At 40.7% G+C, this 21,543-nt stretch overlaps 1 long non-coding RNA gene across 5 annotated transcripts in view; it reads right to left on the reverse strand.

Annotated features, from left to right (window-relative positions):
- LOC119149344 overlaps positions 1 to 21,543 on the reverse strand; it is a 118,286-nt gene that overhangs the window by 17,589 nt on the left and 79,154 nt on the right. For 4 of the 5 annotated variants that reach the window (XR_005104661.1, XR_005104662.1, XR_005104665.1 and 1 more), the window contains 3 exons: positions 17,886 to 18,096; positions 16,937 to 17,134; positions 11,748 to 11,903 (listed from right to left, as the gene is read on the reverse strand). This is a non-coding gene — a long non-coding RNA (uncharacterized LOC119149344). The remainder of the gene's footprint in view (positions 1 to 11,747; positions 11,904 to 16,936; positions 17,135 to 17,885; positions 18,097 to 21,543) is intronic. The other variant, XR_005104663.1, reaches the window with a different exon arrangement.

A 21,543-nucleotide genomic window follows, 5' to 3' on the forward strand; every position in this document is an offset into this window, starting at 1 on the left:
AGTGTTCAGGGACACACAGCACAGCCACTCTTCATTTGTGGAGCTGGTAATCTGTGTCAGTGCTGTCCCCTCTGTTGATTAAAGAATAGTTTCCAAAATCATAAGTAAGCTGTTCTGTATGTATTTTACAGGAAGGGGTTGTAGCAGCCACTGCTGAGAGCAATGTGATGTGAGAGTGAGTGGCTTTGTAGACTCTCACCAGCAACATGCCCAGCAAAGGTGGAGACAGTGATGATGTACCCATGTTTTCACTAGTTAATAGAAAAAAACTAATCCTGGACCTCAGTCCTTGGGCCTGGAGGTACAGTTCTCACAGTGCCAGGCTTCAAGAAGAGGTGTGAACTGGCTACGCTGGGGGGAATCCTTTCATGGGTACTGGTCCAAGGAGAAGCAGGATGCTCTCTCTGGCACGAAGCGCATCAAGGATGAACAAACAAGCCTGCATTTTTGCAGGCAGGTTGATCAGATGGAACTGGCTGCAAACAAAATGCACTCAGCTGGTGAAGAAGGCATGAGACAGACTGCAGAGAAACTCAGAACAGGAAGCTAAACACAAACAAAAATGGAGAATTTAGTGTGGAAGCAGAAAGTTCAGGACAAAGCTAAATCAAATGCCTGATTTGATATTGAAATATTGTGCAATTTTTTCTGCAAAGAAGTCCTGGAATTCAATCTGATTTCCAAATTGCATCATTTTAGATGGAATCACATTTGTTTTTTAAAAAAGCTTTTCTGAACATGTTTCTACTCATTCCAGTAATTCCCTTTGTCAGCTGAAAGACAGACATGTTGGCAAACCCCTAGTTAGTTCAGTTCCCACCCTTGAACGGGCACAAGCAGTAATCTGTCACTTCTCTCTGCCATCTCCTCAACCTGACCTGTCCACTTCCTCCTCACTGCTGAGCTTGACACACAAAGGTTTACTAAGCTTGCAGCAAATCACTCAGTGGTCTCAGCTCCAGGAAGGCTAAACAACAAATTGTTCAGCCCTGATCATAATCCCTCCTTTTCCCATATATTCCCCTCTATAGGCAGCTCTGCTGATCCTTTATGAACATCTTGCTGTTCTAGACCTGACCAGCACCCCCTGAACTGTCCCTTCTAACACATCCTTCACTTTCCCCTCCCCCACATCTGAAATAGCTCACAGTGGGGAAGGACAGGAGAGTACCTTTTCTTTTGGGGCAGTCTGATTCCCAACTGCTTTTTTCATTAGGCCAGACTGCATTAGCCACTTTTTTAAACGCAGAAGAGATCCACTCAGGCCTTATTAATCACAAGGCTGGCAGGCCAGCCGAGAAAAGTTCACGATGCATATTCCTAGCATCTGGACTTTTACAAATATCCTCAGAGAGTCCACTGGTGGTTACCAGGATCCCATCTAAGGCAATGTCCTCTCTGTTTCCTTCCTCAACTCTTCTGCAGTTGGTTAGCAACCCCCAAGCTAAGTGCCATAACCATGGCTCTTTCTTAGCTGGATACTAAGCTGCAATCATATTGCTTAAAATACTTCGCATTTCTTTAATTCTATTTTTGTATAGTATAGTCCTACAGAGCTGTATTTCAGTGGGCATCCTACTCACGTACAGATGTTATAGTATGTATTCTAGAGAGTTAATCAAAATGTAAAGCTCATCAACATATGTCAAAACCATCAAAAGATCCACATGCCACATAAAACATTTAGAAATAATTTCCATAAGATTTTTTTCATCTCCCCTCATTCAGCTGTTTTCTAGGAAAAAATACAACTTAAACCTGTATGACTTTTGGGGTTGTGAATGTTTGCCTTTGTGGTTGTGGGTTTTATTTATGAGGTGCCATTTGAGACAAAAGTCATCCCAGGCTCATACTTTACTAGTTCAGTAAATTTTCCGTACTTTAATGATCAAGCTGCATACTTTACTTGTTACTTTTTAATATACTTCTGTGATCAAATTGTATAGCATAATGATCAGTTTTCCTGACATGCCTGAATGAGTTGCATAACTCATTAATTTAGATACATACTTTACAGGCCAAAATTGTAGCGTGTTTGGATGAAGTGAATAATTTAACAACCAGCCTTCTCTCAGAACCTGCACAGGAGCCCAGCAACATGTGCAAACCCAGGGTGGGATGAAATTGCAAAGGCATGGGAAATTTTGGGTTGAACCCAAAATGAAAACATGAGATTTGAGAGCATCTGGAAGCTGAACCAGCACTGTGAACCTGGTTCATATTTGTTTTGTCTTTTAAAAAACATTCCCTTGTGGATTAATTTGGGATTGTAATGATGGATTTATCCCTTCTACCCCTAATACAGCACAGAAAACTGTTCAAGGTGAATGCTCAATATTGAAAAAAGCAATACAGGCTCCGGTCCTGTCATGGACTGAGTACCTCCTGAAAGATGTGTAGGTATCTTTTTTTTTTTTTTTCCTAAATTGAGGCAGAAAGTATTCGGGGTCTTGGAGCACTAACTGATAAAGAGACTTTGTGTTAAAACATACAGGCTTGCAGAGTTTGATCCCAGGAATTGTACAGCTTGACAAGTTGTTAAGGAGGTTTAGCACCTACTCAGAGGATGAGAAGACACCACAGCAAACCCTTCTCTAACAAAAGCATCTACCTATTCTAAAGTTCACATGAAAGCTTGCTGGCCAGTCAATATGACAGCACACAAATATATTCTTAAAATAAGTATACAGATATGTTATATTTCATGAAATTGGTCTTTGTGTTGGTATGACTCAGCTGAAACTTAGTGAATTTATATCAGCGTAAAAGCAGAAGAGAGAGAAATGCAGCATTTTCTAATCTATACAAAGTATTCCACTGTTTTACATTGGAGATTGTGTAATCTATTATATCTCTTAAGACTGCATTTTAATTTTAATAAACTGAAAGTATAAATATTTAAAATTCCCCAACTATTTTTTAAATAACTATAATGTAGTCCTGCCACTAAGGACAAAGTAACAGTTGCACTGCTATAAATATTAATGCTAAATTTACAGAGAATAAAATACATTTAAGCAACCTTATAAAATTTTGAATAAAGATACACTTATAATACACACTTTGGTAAAGCTATGCTTATTGGTAACTGACAGGCATCGATGAAGTCTCTAACCAGTTACAAAAGCCTGTAACACATCACAAACATTTGGAGCTCTTTATGAGTCCTCCTTCATTTGAAACCTGTGGTCCCTCCTCCTCCTCCTCCTCTCACTAATTACTCAAGCCCTGCAATTATTTGAAACCTGACAGACTTTGACTCAGGACACGAAGAGGCTGACACAGAGCTCACTGGTTTTCCAGCTTCTACTTTACAACACAAGATTTAATCACTGTATAGCTCTATACGGATTTGTTTAGCACAACATTCTATTATCGCCATGGCAATAAAGTGGAAGGCTTTTTATATGGTTTTCCATTGGATGATGATTACTATTTTTCTCATTTTATTTGTGCTTCGAGCATATACTTTTGAAAATGAAACATAGTTACTTCTTAGAACATAAGATGGACGTTAATACTTTTTTTTTTTTTTTTAGAACTGCTTTTTATCCAGCTAGTAGCCAGCTTTCACATCCTTAGCCAAGTTCAGAAATGAGCTGTAAGGTAACGTCATTTGGACTCTTGCACCCTCAGATCCTCTTATACTCAATTCCCACTGGGTAAGGCAGACTGAGAGGGGAGAAGCCAGAGGAAAGTGAAGGACCATGAAATTAAAATAGGACAGAGACTTCTTTTATTTACACCTTTTGATAATGTTCCTGCTATTTACGAACATGGTAAGGATTACTGCACTGATAAAAGGATGTGATTATGGAAAGATCTGTTCTTTCAGTCTGCACCAAATGGACAACTCTATATGAGGCACTGTGGACACAAAAATCTGCCACAGAGAAGCAGCAACTCTAGTTTAATTCGAGTTGTTGCAACATGCATACTCAGAGCATCATAAGACTCTGTCCATGACTACAATCAAGATTTTTTCTGTACTTGAACTAATCTTTGCATTTGACCTTCCTGCTACATCTATACTGCTATTACTGTTTGGTACCAAGAACCTGGTGGGCTTCCCACTCCACTCATTTTTCTGTCCAGCCCCTGCTAGTCCATCTAGATAGGTCAGGGATCCTTAGGCATATTTGGATATCCCATGTCCTACATCACTTAGTTGGCTGCATCCATGTTATGCTTTCAGCTTGCTGCATGAACAGACCTAGATCTATGTGAGTGTAAGACTTAACTTCTTAGAGCTTTTAAGGGGATAAGGGCTTGACGGAGTTCAACAGAAATGAACAGAAACATGTGAATTCTGCATGCTTAGTTAGTCAGCCAGTCACTTCTAACACATCAGATCGTATCTTTTAAAGAAATATATTATAACATGGTAGCTCTTCTTATCTCTGTGAGGTGGTTTATACTTTTCAGGAAAACTTTCCAGTCTACTGTGAAATCCTTACAAAGGTTAAGGTTCTTGAGAAGGTACCTGAACGGCCTGTCTGATAATTTAAACCAGAAATGGTCAAGTACTTGCCAAAATTCCAGGTCTTTAATTACTCCAGTGCTGCCTATCAAATAGAGAAAATGTCTGAGAAGCAAGAATTCAAGTTATTTAAGCAAACACAGACATTCCAAAAGAGAAGGTTTTTTTAGCAACCATTTAGCAGTTAAATGGAAATACCTGAGACCTATATGCCTTTTACTTGCAGGTATTTTATACATGGTGAAACAAAACACGTTTCTCAGAACCTTACTTAGTCTGAAGCTTCCCTTTCTTTTAAAAATTATATGCAATTGTTGAAATAAGCCAAAAATAGCCTGTATTTCTGTGCCACTTGTAAATATAAATATGCAAATAAACAGCCACCCCCTGTAAAAGCAAAAAGGCATTATATCAAGTATCCAAACTTTTCAGAAAAGGTAGTGGTTAAGACAAGAGAGGAAACAAAAATATTTGAGAGCTGCCTTAAATAATGTAAATTAAAATATTTGTAATTAAATTCACCTAAGCATATTTAATTTCCCTTTCGGTCCGTGTTCCCCGCCCCCCCCCCCCAGATGATTGCCCCTGGAAGGTCAATTTTGTTTTCTACTCTGTAAAGGACTCAATAGTCCTTCATCCTGTAGAATCACAGAATAGTTTGGGTTGGAAGGGACATTAAAGGTCACCTCGTTCTAACCCCCCTGCCATAGGCAGGGACACCTTTCACTAGATCAGGTTGCTCAAAGCTCCATCCTCATTAGCTTCTGCTCATCATGAAGGCTTACTTGCTCTCTTCTTGTCCTCCCTTGCACAAAATGCCCAGCCTTTTCTTTGTGGGAGTTTTTCAAAGGTTTCCCAGGGAAAACAGATTAGGTTTAGCACAGTTGCAGCAGCCGGCGTGCAAGAGAGTAGTTCAAGTGGCAGAGATACCAAGGTCCAGAAAAGCTGTGTGCCATATCCACTCTCATTCTGCCCGGCTGCTACTAACTTACTGTGCCCTCTTGTTTTATTCCCTCTTTATTTATGATGGTGAACATACAAATCACGGATTCCATAAATGTAAATGAATATACACCTTTCAAAACGTCAGTTTAAAGCCCTATTAGTCTGCTAACACTACAGTATATTGGTGTAATACAGCAATTTTTGTTTTACCATTAGAACTGTCCTAAATAATGGGCTTTAAAATGTGTATTTAATGTACAGGAACTATGTCTACTGTCAAAACAAATGCTACCATATCCAAATGACATTGGAAAGGAATCCTTTGAACACTAAAAAGAGTTCTGTAGCTTCTTAATATGAAAGTCTGATCTTTGCTTATATAATGAAAGTTCTATGGGAAAAACAAAGCGTTGAATATATAGCATGCATTGTACTGACTATGGTGAAAATGCATGGGAAATGATTATACTGACAGAGAAGATGCACCTGAACTCAAACTATTTGTTATGAAACTTCAAAGTCTATATGCAGTTGTAGAAATGCTGTTGATGGGATCTGATGGGTTGTGGGGTTTGGTTTTTTATTCCCAACTAGCTGGACTCTAGGAACTGTGCTTTCAGATCTGCCTCCTAAAAAAATATTTTGTTATAAGCTTACATTGTTAGAGTCCCCTATCACGTAGGTGGCAGCAACTATTATTCAAAAAATGGCTCAGAAGGAAGTTGAGAACTTCCTTATTTTCACACGTAAGGGAAATGAGGAAAAAGTTCTGCTTTTCCATAGTGTGGTGGACAAAGTCTGTCTCTCCATGGAGAAAATCCCTTGGTCCCTGAAGCTATATTAACCACCAAATCCTAAAAGACTAAATGGACAATTCATTCATGTTAGAAGTCATTTTCAAATCCTACCCTCACCAGACAAAATTGTGACCTTCTCAATTCCCAATACACCCAGGGATGAGAGGACAGATATTGTCTTCTATTAATATTTAACAACACTAACCTGTACTATTTAATTTTTCTATTTCTTATTTCAATAATTCAGAGCACAGGAAAGGTTTTCCCCCCCACTTACTATTAAAAATGTAAAGTGATTATATAGATATTTCAGTATCCTGTTCAATAGTTAGTCTACCTGTCAGAAATTGGCAATGTGGCCCCAATAAGTTCACAAACATCACAGAAATCCTTTCACACTATTTGGAGAATCCTGTCAAGAAACAGCATCTCCCACGGTGCTACTTTTTTTAGGGTGCTTGTAGTAGTGACATCACTAGTGATGTCTTTGTTGGAAGCCCATGTTGTTTTTAACTGCAGGACAGAGTCCACAGATTGAGATTTCAGACACTCAGCAGTGGATTACAGGGAATTTCTGCCCCCATTGCCTTCCCAGCTACTGTTCCTTTCCTCTCCCTCGTGCAGTCAACAGCTCTCCCAAGGCCACGCACACGTGATCCAGCTTTTTTCAGGCTGAGGTTCCCTGACCTAGGTCACTGGCCAGGAAGACCAGTGCTGGTTTTGACATAAGGTAGGCAGGAGGACCATGCTGCTGGGGATAGAGGGGTAGCGAGACCATCTTTGCCGGCATAAGCCTGCCTCTGAAGTCATGAGCTTAAACTGGACCTGAAACTGCAGATGCAGATGAAATGGCTCTACAGTTCTTTGCGACAGCAATGCTTCCTTCAAGGTCTTTTTGATTATTCTTTCCCATGCTTGAAAACAATCTCACTGTGACATCAAGAATTATTTACTCTAGAGGCTGCTGCATTTCAGCAGACTCCGACACAACAGTCTAAGACTACTTAATATACAGCAGTTTTCCATTCAGGGCTTTCAAAATTCTAGAGAGTAGTGGTTATTTTTATTGTTCTCATTTTACAGGTGGAAAACCAGCAAACTTGCTGCTTGACTGCCAATGCACCTTATCTATCTGTGTCAGAATCAGAAGTGGCCAAGCGCATAAATGCGGATAATTGCAAAGCCCCAGCTGACAGGTGCTAACTTCTGCAGCCACTATGATGTGAGCACATCTGATCATATGTCTTCATCCTCAGTTGCTACATGATCCTTTCATCTGATAAAACCATAATGCCTGCCTGCAGTAGCACATTATATCTACTTATTATAAGTCTCAGCTTAGGAAACTCAGCTATTTGAAAGATGTGATATTTACATGCTTGGAACACAATTGAGACAACTGGAGGAAGAAAAGGAGTTTGAGGAAGAAAGGAAGATCCTGATAATTCGCTGTTTACTTTTTCCTTTCCAATCCTTACCTTCACAAAGCCTCTAGGCTTGATTTGATATGCTTGTTTTGTGGGAATACCAGAATACAATCAATCAAGACATCTGCAGTTGTCAGAAGATGCTATTTCTACATAGGCCAAGGTTGTTGGTAGCAGCCAATTAATAGCAGAAAAGTTTTGAAGACTTTGGGTTAGTCCCCAGCCAGGCAGAAAAATTAAATAAGAGACATTAAATAAGATGCAGTGACCACATGAAAATTTCCTTGTACAAGAAATCCTAAGATGATGCAACTATTTCTTTTATCTTAACTAGGGTCTGTTCTAAGCAGAGTACCGCAAAGTCAAGCTTGCAGGTGGTGCAGCCTGCTTTTGTCTCTGTTGGTATTTAGATGCTCCGCCATCATCAGTTGCTCTCAGGACAAAATAAGAGCTTGCTGTCATGAATGCTGATTCCTAAGCTAAGGGAAAAAAACCAAAACCCACAGACTGAGATATCAATGATTTTAAATAATTATCTCACTGTTGTCTGTACTGATTAATTACTATGATGTATTATGTGTACTGGCCAGTGTATAAATCCTGTTAGTTCCAGCCCAAGCTATTTCTCAGGTCTAAGCCACCAAACCTGTCACTTAAATGCAACCAGATGCAACTCTCAGATGCAGATCCAGGCCAATCTCCAGGTGCTCAAGAGGAGACATGCTTTGGCCTGGGCCCAAGTGCATAACCTTCCACTGCATCAGCATTAACTTTGTGCTTTTTAAAAACAGCACTATATTTTGATCACATTCTACATCCCCAATGCAGCTGGAGGACATGTAGGCTCCCAACCTTGTCTTTGAATCTCCTTTTCATGTCACTGTGTAAACAGTCTAATAGACTCTGTTGAAGAGTTCATTGTGCTAAGTGCTGGTAGTTTGACTGTTTTACAAAAATACCTTTGACTCACAGCTACTGAAGCACTGCTTTAGCCTCCCGATATGTTGTGATCATTACAATTCTGAGAGAAAGAAGAAGAATCACATACGGCCTGGTAAGCTGGGACATCTGGTACAGCTCCATGATATGTTTCATGGACGCACCAGCACAGGTCTATAATCACTCACAATTTCTCTACCACGTGGGAGGAAACCAAACCAGGCTCCATACGGTGCTTCTCCTTATGTTAGTGACAGGAGGGCTCACCTTCCATCTCAACCTGCACTTCACTTTGCACAGCTTGTCAGGCCACTAGAGAACTATTTTACACATTCTTGGCAGGACTCAGCCCCAGCGTCTCAGGCACTGGCCCTCCCTCCTTCGGTGCACCCGCTGCGCTGTGCGGAGGGCTGGTACCTTCGGCCCAGCAGCTGCTACCGTTGACTCATGGCATGGTATATCCATGAGGGCTCCTCTCCTGATCGCTCATGGTCAGGCTGTACCTGGGAGCCCAGCCCACGGCTCGGCAGGCGGCACTCACAACATGCTGGACTTCTGTCTGTCATCTGAAACATCTGCTGGATCCCAGACACCAGGGAATTTCATGTTGTGTCACATCGGAAATGCAGTGGGTTACAGAGCTGGCTACAGATAGCTCCAGGTAACAGCAGCGAAATATCAGCATAGGGAAAGATAAGCTCTTGCATAGGATTTGAGATAATTCTTTTTGGTAAAAATTTAGTTCATTACCAAATTAAATTAATCTTTATTCAAAGATGCTTTACCACAAAAAGACTGGAATTAAGGCAAGCTTCACATATACAGAAAATATGTGAATATCAAAGTCATTTAGCATGAAAAATTAAGGCAAGATGAAAAGCACCAATCATTACATGAAAAACTACTTTCCTCCAATGTCCTGTGATCTGTGACCACTTAAGGAAAAGACACCTTGTATATTTTAAACAAGGACTTCAAACCTGTCTAATGAGCCCATTCATTGTGCGAGTTCATCACCACAAGGGATACTATAGCAAGGGCTTGCTCTGCTCTCGCTTACCCAGTAGAAAGCCAGCACAGTCAGTTTGTGGAATTTCCTACCATTGAAAGACAGAGAGTCTCCAGACTACAATAATACATTAGGTGTTTTTGATACAGATCCATTGGCTCCCATGGAATTATTCCAGACTGATCTTAGAGTTACCATCTATGCAGAAATTTTTATGAGCCTTTAATAATTTTATAGCCAAGTGTCAGAACTGTGGTTTCTTTACACACATGTATTAACTAGACAATTCCTATGCTGCAGGGCAAAGACTGGACTTTTTTTTATCTGGCATTCAGCTTTTTTGTTAGAGTTATGGTCAAGGCAAATCCTAGAGAGCCAAGACTTGACAGAGGAGATGGCCCCACTACACAACGCTGATTTTCTTGTTTAAAACTGAATTATTGTAACGCACTTTTATCATCTGTTTCCACAGTGAATCACTGGGGACCAATGCCTCAGCTACCAATCACCAGCATATCCAGTTACAAGAATGTCTAATTAATGGGGAGAGCCAGTAAAACAAAGAGGAAGCTTTATAAAACAGGCTGGAAAAGAAATTAACTATAGACCCCATATCTGCTAGTAAGAAAAAAAATATTCAAGAGCCCTGATTTTGCATCTTGCAGCTGCACAGCACTCCCACATACTACCCGTGTCAAGCTGGCTCCAATATTGGAGACAGTGTGTGGAAAAGGAAATAATCAACACCATTTCAGCAGAGAAATAAATTGCCAAGTGGGCATTAAAATTTTAGTAATAAAACTAAATACATATGCTAATCTACTCTGTATTATTTAGAAAAGACTATTTTGGATCAAGAAAGGAATAATCTGCACAAAATTACAATGAATGGAGGTGTTTATCATCAAGAGGTCTTTGAGAAAGAAACAAGCAGCAGATTCCTATTAAGGTTTCAATTCATAAAAAGTTGATCACCCAATTAAAGGTGAACTGTGAAAAGACTTTGTTAATTTTATTTCAAAAACGAGTCTGGTCTGGCAGGCTTTGGAGAACAAAACCCAGTGCTGCCAGGCATATGACCCTTGGGGGACTGTTTGGTGCAGAGAACTGCAGTACCTCATGTTAGAGTAGGTCCTTTGTGTTCTTCAGTCTCTACAAAAGAGATTTTTCTTCTTACGCATATTAACTCAGAGAATTAAAAGCATAGTTTTTCATGGCAGCAGCACTGGATCATTTGAAAATTATTGCTATTTTGTAACCTGGTTTAATTCTGTTTCTATTTTCAACAGGAACTGTTTCACACACTTCCTCTATTAAATTGAAATTAAATAAACAAAACAAACTAGCAAACAAATACACATAATCACAGCACACTTTTTTTATGTAAGAAGCCATTTCACTCATTACCTGCTGCCATAGTTTAACCCCAGCCAGCAACTAAGTACCATGCAGCCTGTCACTCACTCCCCACTCCGCACCAGTGGGATAGGGAGGAAAATCAGGAAAAAACCCATAGGCTGAGACAAGAACAACTTAATCACCGAAATAAAATAATAATAGTAATGAAAAGGTAGAAAAAGAGAGAGAGAGAAATAAAACCCAGGAAAGGCAAGGGATGCACAATACAATTGCTCACCACCTGCTGACCGATGCCCAGCTAGTCCCCGAGCAGTGATCCACCCCCCTGCCAGCTCCCCCTACCCAGTTTATATACCAAGCATGACACCCTATGGTGTGGAATATCTCTTTGGCTAGTTCAGGTCAGCTCCTGGCCATGCTCCCTCCCAGCTCCTTGTGCACCTCCTCATTGGCACGGCATGGGAAACTGAAAAGTCCTTGACTTGGAGTAAGCACTACTTAGCAACAACTAAAACATCGGTGTGTTATCAACATTATATTCATGGTAGATTCAAAACCACAGCACTGTATCAGCTACTAGGAAGAAAATTAACTCTATCCCAGCTGAAACCAGGACACCTGCAGAATCAATACATTACCAAAAAGATTTTTCACACATATGCAATTTTAAGCATGTGGATACCTCTGTTAAAACTAACAGAGCTTCTTATATGCTTACTTAACACTAAGTGGAAGCTTATAGGCTTTGCTGGGTGTGACCAAAGAGGTCCTTAGGAGATAATCATACAAACCTGATTAGAAGACTGCTGAACTGATTGTGATCAAGGTAATAGTTGAATTCTTGTAGTATCCTGTGCAGGTCACATACTGTTACACAGCCATCTCTATTTTTATCCACTTTATGAAAGGCCTTATTGAAAACTTGGAAGTAATCCCTAAATTTATCCCTGAAAGAGAGCAGGTGTTGATTTTAGCTCCTTTGTTAAATCAGATAAAAAGGATAGAAACAAATATAGAAAATAGGGGTGGAGGGGCAGAGAAAGATTTTGAACTTATTTGTGTGTGGTAAGTTCATTGATTTATTGAAAGACTGCCAAATTGTTCACAAATTAACTTCAAACCCAGCACCCTCCCCCACACACCCCTCCACCCCCATTTAACCTGCACATGGAATTGCATGGCTCAAGCCTCTTGTAAAGAAATGCTGCTTGGGCGATTAGCTGGCCACTCTGTCTGTTCACAACCACAGAGCCAAAACATAGTTCTCTCTTCTAAAAGCTGTCCTGATCAGAGTTACAAAATGTTTAATACAGCCATTAAAACGGTAAAGGCAGCACACCTCCTGCAGATTGAGCCTCCTGAAACTTTGACATAAGAACAACTCTTTCAACAAAAAGGGTTAGACTGACCAAAACCTGGAGTAGCACTGTGCCCGATCCATGCCCAAGGGCAGAAGTGCAGGGCTTCTGCCAATTCATCTGGGCTTTGGATCAGCACCTTAAAACGTCCCTGAGATATTTATCATTTCTAACACCTAACTGAATTCAGGCCTCAAAATCTTGTCTTTTCCTCCCACTTTATTTTGTCACTTATATTTCACTGCCATGAGGGAAGTCCTGATCAAACTTTGGAAACCCCTGCCATATGCCTTTCTGCCTCTTGATTCAACGAAAGCCTCTCCACATTTTGGCTCAAGAGGACGAGGCAGGCACAAACATCTCTCATTACCACGTCTTCAACTAGAAAACTGGCTTAAGACTAATGTAAGTTAAAACAGTCATGAATTATGGCTTGATGTAGATTACCAGGTATATGTAAATTATCTACATATATTCAGCACTTACAAGATCCTACCCTTATGGCAAAAAAGTTTAGATCTGGACTAATATATACAGCTGCACACCATTTTCTTTGGGGTTGCTCCCTCTGACAGCCCTAGGGTACAGAGCATGGAGGCTGGGTTCTTCAGAGAGTCGGGATTTGTAGTATAAAAGGCTTATTTCAGTGTCAGCACAGTTCAGCAGTGTACCCTACACCGTCAGGCATGATTCATTGCCCCAGCCTCTCACCAAGCCTGTCTGTGGATCTAACAGCTCAGACCAGATCACTCTGCTCCTTATTAAGCCACCGTCACTCAGCCAGCACCCAAGCCTATGTTTTCTCTTTCACATGAACACCCTGCAATCAGCTGTTATAAGGCTAACATGGCACCTGCTAAATTTCTCAAGTTTTTTAGCAATACTCAGTAAGTCTTTTCAGAGATCTACATGGATCTCCTCAGAGGCATCTGGTCTCAGCTCCAGTTACTGGTGCTGTCTGTCCTGTCACAGCATTGCAGCATCCTTGGTTTTCCATTTGTTTTCAGGAAGCTGTAAGTTCAGGATACCCTTTACAAAAACCATACATTTTCCTTTCCAATTGTTTCTCCTAAGAATCTGTCCTTTTGGACTCTGCACTTCATATGAACACAGAGTAATTTCCCCACAGTGCTCTGAGTCCCGAAAACACCATTGTGTATGCAAAACACATCACCTACCCTAAAAAAATCTAAGTTATGATATGACTTAGGTGGGTTGTTAGCAATTTATCATATGCTTCAGACCCGTTGTACCTTCCAGTGTTATATGGACTAAGTTGGGAGTACCGAGACTCTCTGCTTAAGTAAGTTTCAGCTGGCAAGAAACCATTTTTCAATATTTCTCTCAGGTTCAGTGAAAGTACGGATCACTTGTCAGCTTCACAGTTTGCTCAAACCATCTTTTAACAGCTTTAACTCATGTCACCATTGTATTCACGACATCTGGATATCCTTCATTTCTTACAAATCATTTCAGGTCTGAGCTGCTGAACAGGGCACCATTGCTAGATGAAATTTCTGGGACTCTGTACCTGAACAATTAGAGCACTAATGTATGCCGTAACATGTTCTGATGTTAAAATCAATCCAAATGCAATTCCAGGCTAATGCCTGACTGACACTCACAACAGGTTCACATATATCAACATACAGTCTTTTCTTTCACATTTTTCAGCTGCCTTGTGTCCTATACTCTGTGAGGCCCATCGGGTCGTAACACACTGACCCACTAAGCTGTTACCTCTGAAGCGTGTGCTGCTAAACACAGAAAACTCTGATCTGATTGCTCCTATGGGCTTGGTGTGCAATGCCCTTGCTACTCAACAGGTGGTGACCTTCATGACTTTCTGCATTGTGTCATGCATGCTCTGCACAGCCTCACCAAACCTAGCCCATCTGCTTCTGAAATGGGATATTTTTTTAAAAAATTGTGTTTCCAGGTGTTATGTCATTCTTCGTGTTGTTTTCAAGAGGAGGCTCCTTGAATGCTCTAGTAAGTACATCTTTGATCAGTAATTATTTCTGTAACTTCAACTTTATTGTCAAATTGAATGATTTTACCTAAAGAAAACCAAACCAAAACACTAAAAGTCACACTATATTTATATTCTGGAAATTGGTCTTTCTTGTGCCTACAAAGTGGTTTGTCTCAGCTGTGACCATAACAGATCGAAAAACAAATATGTGACATTTCTTACAATCAGAGCTCTGCTCTCTTGGTCTATGCCTTGAATCATGGTGTTGACAAGTGCCCTAGGAACACAGGCCACACATTTCCATTGATCATTTTTTTAATAATACTGCTTGTAAGCCATTGTTTGAAGACTTTGTCTGTCTTCTAGTGCCAATATACGTAAAGCCAGAAGTTGTCTTTACTAATGCCTTTAATTTGGGAATTCTTTTCCCAGATTTACTGCCCAGTATGTCCATTTTGTGTAGTAACTCAACAGCTACTTGCACAGATTGCCCATGTGATATGAACTCTCATGTAACATTGACAGAATAACAGGCCTCTGGACACCTTTGTTATCTTTGTAGATAGCATATTTGTAATGACTCTTTTTTATCTTTTTGACAGTTAATCTTTTATGTTATTTCTCTGCCCTTACATTTGCATTTCTGTCTAATCCTACTTCTCAGGCCCTCTTGGATACTTTTTTCAGATTCCCTACTGGTTTTCTCTCTACTTGATATCTTCAGGATCTATTTAAGCAGCCACAGTTGCTTCAAGTGAATGGCTTTTCCTATACTTTCCTGTGAAAACTCAAGAATAGACTTTAAGACTAAAGGAAGTCTTTAAAAGCAGAATCTCCTGTTCAGTGGTCTAAAAATGCATAGTGTTAAATTCCTGTCATGCAAGGAAGTTTTCTTGGATCCAGCAGAAGAATATGAATTTGTAATTTTTGTAAAAATCTATTAATATCTGTAAAAACGTAAGCAGTCCTTTTACCTGAAAATATCCTTTATAGGAAAGTGTCTGTCCTGAAACAAATATTTAGCCCAATTGGATGTAAGAACAATTTCACTGACTTGTCTTTTGATTTTGCTGTTGCTGACTGGCTCTTCCATTTTTAAACTTCCCACCATTACTCCTGCATAGTCTAGGTCCTATATGATCTTCTTTCACAACCACAGTATTCCTAGCAGCACACTTCACTCTGAAAATCGAGAGGTGTTTATTCTTAGTCTGCAGCCCCCTTTGTGCAGCTTTTGCACAGAATCTCTACATGGTATTTTGTTGTATTGTTGGTTTGTGCACCATCACATCACAGATCTGGGGATATGGAGGGTACTGTCTTTTGCTTCCGCTTTTCCAGTTGCAAGCTCTCACCAAATAACTGTATTTCTTATAGCTGCTACAGAATTTCTAAACTCCTGGACATAACGTGAACCTGTGAGATTTCTGTATTTAACTTTGGCTACTTCTTGCAGATAGGTCTGAAAAGAAACTCTCAAAACTATCCTAGTTTCCTTTCCTGACAAACAGCACATCCTGGTCCCCTTCTGATATTCCCATGATATCCCTCATGACTATTTCAGCTTGATTCAGATTTTTCTCTTTCCTTCACACCCCTCCCACCCCCTGATCCTGCCTTCCTGGGATCTTTTCTGTATCTCTGGATTTTTGATGCCAATCACTATCTGATCCCTTAAAATGAAATCTCTGAAAACATCATAGCTGCTTAACTGATCTGTTATTTTAAGATCAGCTAAAAATTCTTCAAAAGATTCCTCCTTCTGCATTCTCATATGAAAACTGTGTCTTTCAAAAGTTCAGGTTTCCTTGGGAGTGTAATATTCCTTCAGCTTACTTTCTGTAGCTGCATGGATTGCCCTCTCACCCTGGCTTTGTTTCATGCCATTAAAAACTTTGATAGCTCCTGCTCCTGTAATATTCCAGAAAAGAGTTGTGAGCTTCCTTGTGATTAATCTAGCTGCCGTATATAGGTTTCAAAGCATGATGTGAATCTTTTCAAGGAAACTGCAATATTGCCAGTGTTGTTTAGAGTCTCTAAAAGCCCCTAAAGAGCTATCGCCTTTTCTCTCACTTTCAAATCTCTTTTTTCTAGTTAATTCCTTCCTCTTTCTCACACTGTGCTCCTGCTACCATGTGGTACTTGGTTTACACGTAAAGCAACACTTGTACTGGAAAGAGCACAGAAGTGTGCTGCAGAGGGTGCGCATCAGTCAGAGTGCACATGCACTGCACTCAAGCCGGCTTACTGTCTTGAATCTCCATGTATCTAATTACTGACTAACCAGCATAGACTCATTCAGCCTCCTTTTAGATATGAGACCCTGGAGATCCAACATCTGCTAATTACATCTCCGAGTTTTAACTTTTATTACATTCAGAAGCCTACAGACTTTCCAGTAGAGACACAAATCTAAAATCTCCTGACAGAGGGTTTGCTTTTTTTGAGCTCCTGTAATGTACTACAGCTTAAAAAACATGGCTTTATAGCGACTGCAAAGGGGCAACGGTGGAGGAGGATGGATGCTGAGGGCCAGCAAAAGACCAAGCGAGTCATATCTAGGAAGCAGGATACAGCAACCTAAAAGTCAAAACCCACTGACCACCCTAAGGGCAGTTTGTGATCTCAGTGAGAGGTTGATACATACCTTCCAGCCCTGGAGGACAATATATTTAGCAATGCTCCTTCCATCTTGCAAGCCTGTGCTTTGAAGCTGTGACATGGTTTGTGTTGTACACTCACTGCAGAAAAATTCTGGAGTCCTTTTCAACTGTATGTTACTTTCAGTGCCACTCTTCATCACCACTATCATCTTCCACTTAAATCTTCCTAATGAAAGTAAAGGCTGAAGTAAAATCAAAACAGTTTTTGAGATTCATATTTTTGGAAAATTGAGGCATTCAACATTTTTGGACTGATAAAAGATTTCCAAGCAGTAATTATTCCACTTACAGCAGTAAACATGTGTGTGAAGAAAATGAGGATTAAAACCATAGATCAAGCTACAATGCCAAAAAATAATATTTTCTTGCAAATGTTTTGTAATTTTCTTGAAGAGCTGGAGAGCCACTGTTCAATGTCTGTTTCTAATTTGGGCGATTTGTTCCTGTGTGTTACAACAAAAGCAAAAGGAAAAAAAAAAGTGCACAGCAGTATGTTTTGAATTGTAAGATGTCCAGAGCTTTTGTCTGCTTCACAGTGTGTAATCACAGGGCACTGAAACTGCTCCAAAGCTGTTAGGGTGAGGTTCACAGCCCTTGCAGAAAGCCAGAAGAAAGGACACAGGCTGGATGCAGCCACTGTGCAAATAGAAATGAGGGGGTTTAAGCAAGATCACAGAAGGGGAAGTGGGTGCTGCTCCCAGTGTTGCTGAAGTGTGTCCTATAACCAGCAAATTCACACCTCAGGCAAATACCTCCTCCCGGTCCAAATCTGACAGGTGAAAGGAATCAGTTTTCTGACTCGTTGAGAATGAAGCGGGGGCTGAGACCCACATGGATTGCCATCACTGGGTTTTGCAGCCACTGCATCTGTTTTCCTGACCAAGAGCAGATCTCCTTACGCTGACCTTTACGCTAGGAAGGCATGGTGCCCACCTGTGCTTCCTGCATCTCATTTGTCTTCCGTGGTCCTGGAGCGGAAGGGTGACACTCAGCTGGATTGCTGCCTCCACAGCCACCACGCAGATGGATTTAATCCGTCAAATGATGACTCTGGCTTAAGAGTCATTTATGGCTTTCCAGGGCCTTATGTGAAATCTGAGGAGTTCAGAGGCCTGGATTCAACTCCCCTTGCACTTCCAGCTTTCTGAGAGAGAAAACCAGACAGGAGGTGGGTAAGGAAGTGTGGGAGACAAAAAGAACATTCAGAGGAACTGAAAGGTGGCAATAATCGATAACAAGATGAAATTTTGTAGACCACAAGCGATTAAGCTGTGAACTCGTTCCCAGACAAAGCTGCAGATGCCAGAAATTTCAAAAGATTAAGAACAGAACTCTATGTCCTATATATATATACAAATCAAGAAAAGCAGAATCTAACAAATAATTAGAACATAGTTTTTGAAAGGGATATCGAAGTCTCATCTGCAGGTTTAAACCAAACTCCACCATTGCCCAGGATGTTACAGCCCATGTGTAGGGTGCAAAATATTCCATGTCCACCTACTAGAAGGCTGCTCCACCTCAGCCAGGAACATCTGGCTCCAATTGCTAGCAAGTAATCAAATTCAGTTAGATTTGACCCAGTCTGTCGATTTCTGTTTTCTTCCAAATTACGGTTAAGCAAGTGCTATGCACTCATATGTATGTATTTGTGTGCATAGTTGCCATATAATAGTTCTATACATGGTTGTTGTTATGGTAGGTTCGCAAAAGTAAGTAATTCTAAATGATGTGGACCTGCCAGCATGTCACATCATGACTATTTTTACCCAGCATGTCTTCCCCATTGATTTAATTACTCTCCAGCTGCTTCAGGATGAGTATTTGCATCTTTGAGCCACACTGTGTAATTTCTGCTTGCAGCACAGCATCTTCTTTACTTGCAGAGCTGCTTCTTATAGCATTGGAGGCAGAGCTGCCCTGCATTTGCCATTGCACTAACAGGAAAGAAATCGAAGGCTCCTGACCAAAAGAGCCCTTCATTCAAGTGTAAGGCTGGAGACAAGTGGCTGGTACAACAAATGGAGCCGAAGAGCCCAGTATGAGACAGTCATGGCCTAAGTTTCAAATCAGACAGTTACAAATACAGTAATAAGCAATGCCTACAACCCAGCAGCTGCCTCACCATCTCCACTGTATATCATGCAATTTTTTATAGGTGGAACACTCATTGATACCTGTGGGTGTCATAAGTGCAGTTTATGCCAGAGAGCTGCAATGCAGGTGGGAGAGTTGTGATGCTGAAAAGAGAGGAGAGTTTTGCCCTTAATTCCTTCAGCCTATTTGGGATACTGCAAAACAGAATTAAAAAAGCAGACTAAAAAGCCAAAAGCCTTAGCTCACAGGCTTCTCTCTGTGTTTTCTGGTGGTTTGTTTTGGGGTTTTTTTTCCTAATGATTTCCCAGGCTGCCTCTTTATCTGCAAGACAAAGCTGCTTGTCTTTGTTTTTGAGTGTATCACCTCTACCAGCAATGTCATGGGGAATTATCATTCTTATCAATAATAATTTATTAGTTCCTACAACTTCCAGACACCTTCCAAGCACAAAAGAAAGCAAATCTGAGCTCTTGGGGTTATATTTTAACATGTTTTTTGCTCCTGAGGGTTTCTACTCCTAAATAAATAAATAAAAAACAGTTCAGGGAAAGAGTGAAAGCACAAGCAGAAAACATGATAAGCATCCAGGTGGTGTCTATCTGCAGCCTGGAAATATAAAGTTTTAACAGCACTGTATTGGGGCAGAGGATTCTCCTGCTGCCAGGTGCAGGAATCCTGTAACAGCAGCAGGCTAATCACTGCTGACTCACTAGGGCAAACATGGATCATTAGACTCCACCCTGATTAGGATATCATTTTGTCATTTGTTTGTCAAATGCTCTTCTCAGGAGCAATGACCTATTAACTCTGTGAGTGTTAATTTTATTTGAGGCAGAGGCTCCTCTTGCCTGGAGACAAGATGCTTCTTTCTGTCATATAGAGCCAGGGTCCATCCTTGTTAAGGCTGCTTTTTGTTGCAGCTCTAAAGCCATATTTTAACAATTTAACTAGCTGCTAGAGGGATGTGAAACCAGCCGTGATTGCTGCTCCGCCTTCATCCAGGGGACAGGGTAGGATATGGGACCACAGTGTCCTACATGCCCATCCAGTCCAGTTGCAAGAAAAGCCCCTGTTGAGTGTGATCAGGTAGGTCTATACCTACATTGCCTGAAGCAGTCTGAGAAGAGACCTGCAGGGTGTCAAAACTGCACTTGCTCTTCTCCCTCAGTCTGGGCCGATAGTGGTGTTAGCACCAGAACCGCAAGCTGAGATGATACCAATAAACGGGCCAGGGAGTGCTCTGGGCACAGAGGCCAACTGGCACATCTCTGAGAGTAAACCATCTTAGCCACCAAAAGTGAGCAGCTGCCCTGCAGACTGCCTATTAGGAATGGTCCTTGAAGCATTCTTACTCCGAAATGGTGCTGGGAGTGATCAGGGAAAACATTAGCTGACACAGGCCAAAGCACGATGAGGACTGTTTTAGCAGTCTAGCAGCATAGATGACTGGGAATGTCTCTGGAAATTCTGATTCGTCAGTACAGATGCTGCCATAAAGTCTGTAAAATAAGTAATACAAGCTATGCAGAATATCTATAAAAAGAGTCTCACAGTGCACAATGAGCTAGGCTTATCTGCAGCAAATCAAGGGTATAACACTATAGATAAGCTTGGTCCAGTACCTTAAGACTCCTTTTCAGAGTCTGTTTTGTAAAATTACATTAGTATTGTATACAGTGTCATCTTAAACTAAAGGCAAACACAGAATTTTATATGCTAAGCTCATAAATAACTTTCTTGATCTGCTTTTTAATTTCTCTTACATGCAGAGCTTTAGTTTGCTGTTTCTGCTGCTTTTCCAGCTTTGAATGCTTCTTTTGTTGATTATTATAATGTGCTTGTAAATGTGCATAGCTGTCTTCCGTGATGTCTCTGCTGAGCCCTGTGTCAGCGGGTGCAAACTCTATCCCTGTTTTCTGTAAAAATTCGTGGTGAGTAAGATATCCTTTTGTATCTGTATCATACCTTGAAAAATAAATGCTCTTTTTAAAAATTCATGTGTTCCTCATAGAAAGCCATTACAGATGTCCTTAAGTGACTTAACAGCTTAAATCTCACTGCTCACTGACTTCCCTTCCTTACAGAGGTGCTATACCACACTGAGAATGAGTGACTTTATATGAGACTCGAAAGATAGGGCTTACGTGTTGTAATCACAGAGTCAGTTCTGAAAATACTACCCTGAGGACCAAACTGTCAGGAGTATCCTCCAGCTCTCAGTACTGCTGCCTTTCAGTGTCTGGCTTGAGATGCAGAGAACTGGGCTCCTAAAAATCCAGTCTCAAGTGTCTCAAACTGGTCATATAAGTCTGAGATGCTCAGAATTGTAATCATCCTTCAGAAACATAGCTTTAACTTTGTAAACACTTCTCACATTTTCTTAGGTATAAACCCTTCCATAGGCTTTTTTTCCCTGGAGTTTCTCCCCCTGCTAGTGCTCCGATGCATGGTAATGCCTAATTTAGCCTCAGCTTCACTCTAATTCCTTTATTCA

This window comes from Falco rusticolus, chromosome 5, assembly GCF_015220075.1.
Source record: "Falco rusticolus isolate bFalRus1 chromosome 5, bFalRus1.pri, whole genome shotgun sequence".
NCBI classification, from domain to species: Eukaryota; Metazoa; Chordata; class Aves; order Falconiformes; family Falconidae; genus Falco; species Falco rusticolus.